Genomic DNA, 2,664 nt, shown 5'->3' on the forward strand with positions numbered 1-2,664 from the left:
TGCTCTCTGTAACTGTGCCTTTCAAATAAAATAACATTTTTAGAAAAGATCTATTGATTTATTTGAGACAGAGTTAGAGAGAGAGAGAGAGAGAGAAAGAGAGAGTGTGTGTCTATCCACTAGTTCACTCTCCAAATGGCTGCAATGGCCCAGGCTGGGCCACTCCAAAAGCCAGGGGCCAAGAACTTCATGCGAGTCTCCCATGTGTGTAGCAGGGGGCCAAACACTTGAGCCATCCTCCACTGTTTTTCCCAGGCCATTAGCAGAGAGCTGGATTGGAAGTGGAGCAGCCAGAACACAAACTGGCATCACAGGCAGCAATTTTACCTGCTATGCCACAATGCCAGCCCCAAATAAATAAATCTTAAATTTTTTTTTTTACTTTTATTTCTTGGATGAAGAGTTATAATTAGGTTGTTGTGACAAGCTGTACAAATTTCGACTTTGGTTTTGTAAGTAATGCGTTGAAAGTGGAAAAACCAGATGGAAAAAGAATCTCCAACCTTAAAAAGTCAAACATAAAATTAATTCTAGAGAATTACTGCATATGACTTGGAGAAAAATTAGCATACTATTTGCCTATTTTTTTTTTTTTTTGACAGGCAGAGTGGACAGTGAGAGAGAGAGACAGAGAGAAAGGTCTTCCTTTGCCGTTGGTACACCCTCCAATGGCCGCCGCGGCCAGCGCACCACGCTGATCCGATGGCAGAAGCCAGGTGCTTCTCCTGGTCTCCCATGGGGTGCAGGGCCCAAGGACTTGGGCCATCCTCCACTGCACTCCCTGGCCACAGCAGAGAGCTGGCCTGGAAGAGGGGCAATTGGGACAGAATCTGGTGCCCCGACAGGGACTAGAACCCAGTGTGCTGGCGCCGCAAGGCGGAGGATTAGTCTAGTGAGCCGCAGCGCCGGCCTATTTGCCTATTTTTAAAGGAAATCTCAAGCACAGGCATTTTGCTTGTAGTGTTTCCTCTTTGTTTCTTCTAATTGTGCTCTGGGATTTAAGCGGAGTTAGCATATCCGACGCACAATAGGTTTGAGAAGAATTGTCATGGGCGAGTTCATCAGAGGCAAGGTCAGGCTCCCTGATGACTGCTTCGCACAGAACAGAGAGTGATTAGATTTTGAAGTAAGAAACCAGCTTAACCAAGGAGCGTGGCCTGCGTGCCGTGGCGCCTGTGCTTGCTGAGCTGTGGCCTGCGGCTCCGTAGCTGTGACTGCCCCTCAGGTCCCTGCAGGTGAGAGTGTGCTGGGGAGCCAGGTCAGGGAGGGCCCAGGGGCGCAGGGCTCTGAGCCAAGGTGAGAAAGCACAGCTCGGGATCCTCAGGCCTGAGGATTTCACCCACTGACCCCTGGGTTTCTAGAAAATCGACATCTTCACTCAGGAGAGCAGACTTGCCTGTGAGAACCTATCAGGCAGATCCGCAAGTGTGTTGTTGTAGGAAATCCCAGGTGGGAAAGGAATGGGGACCACTGCCCAGGAAGGCAAAACAGGAAAAGAGAAGAGGGGAGAGGAGAGGAGAGGAGAGGAGAGGAGAGGAGAGGAGAGGAGAGGAGAGGAGAGGAGAGGAGAGGAGAGGAGAGGAGAGGGGTGGAGAGGGGAAAGGAGGGGAGGGGAGAGGGGGGAAAGGGAGGGGAGGGAAAGGGAGGGGAGGGAAAGGGAGGGGAGGGAGGAGAGGAAGTGCAAGCTCAAGTCCACAGTATCTGGAGAAGAAACACTCAGGATAGACTGTTTAGAGGCACACAGCTACAGTGAACTCTGGCTCAGAACAGCCTCTGACAAGACTTATCTGCATCAAAATGTAAACTATACCTTAATTTAAAAATTGTTTTATATATTTGAAAGGCAGAGAGGCAGAGATGGATAGACAGGGAGAGATGAAGAGAGATCTACCCTCTGTGGTTCCCTCCCTAAACGCCCAGAGCAGCCAGGGCTGGGCCAGACTGAAGTCAGGAGTTGGGAGCTTGGCCTGTCTCTCCACGTGGCAGGGACCCAAGTACTGGCTCCATTCTCTGCTGCCTTCCAGGGTACACACTGGGCAGGAAGCTGGACTAGGGCAGAGCTGGGGCTCCAACCAAGGCACTCCAATGGAGAACATGGGCATCCCAAGCAAACACTCACCCCTATATTCTTTTAAAATAAGCAAATTAGTGGCCGGCGCCGGCTCAATAGGCTAATCCTCTGCCTGTGGCGCTGGCACCCTGAGTTCTAGTCCCAGTCAGGGTGCTGGATTCTGTCCCGGTTGCCTCTCTTCCAGGCCAGCTCTCTGCTGTGGCCAGGGAAGGCAGTGGAGGATGGCCCAAGTGCTTGGGCCCTGCACCCCATGGGAGACCAGGAGAAGCACCTGGCTCCTACCTTCGGATCAGTGCGGTGTGCGCGGCCGCAGCGCGCCGGCAGTGTTGGCCATTGGAGGGTGAACCAACAGCAAAAGGAAGACCTTTCTCTCTCTCTCTCTCTCTCTCACTGTCCACTCTGCCTGTCAAAAAAAATTAGTTATTTTAAGACATATTCATTAACAGTAAAATAGCAGAGGAAATAAGTACAAATCCTCCTGGGATTGCTTAAATACCTATAGGGATGGGGCCAGCACTGTGGTGTAGTGGGCTAAGCCTCCGCCTGTAGCACTGGCATCCCATATGGGTGCTGGTTTGGGTCCCGGCTGTTCC

Source organism: Oryctolagus cuniculus, chromosome 14 (genome assembly GCF_051225735.1).
Source record: "Oryctolagus cuniculus isolate XC-2025 breed Fujian yellow rabbit chromosome 14, ASM5122573v1, whole genome shotgun sequence".
NCBI classification, from domain to species: Eukaryota; Metazoa; Chordata; class Mammalia; order Lagomorpha; family Leporidae; genus Oryctolagus; species Oryctolagus cuniculus.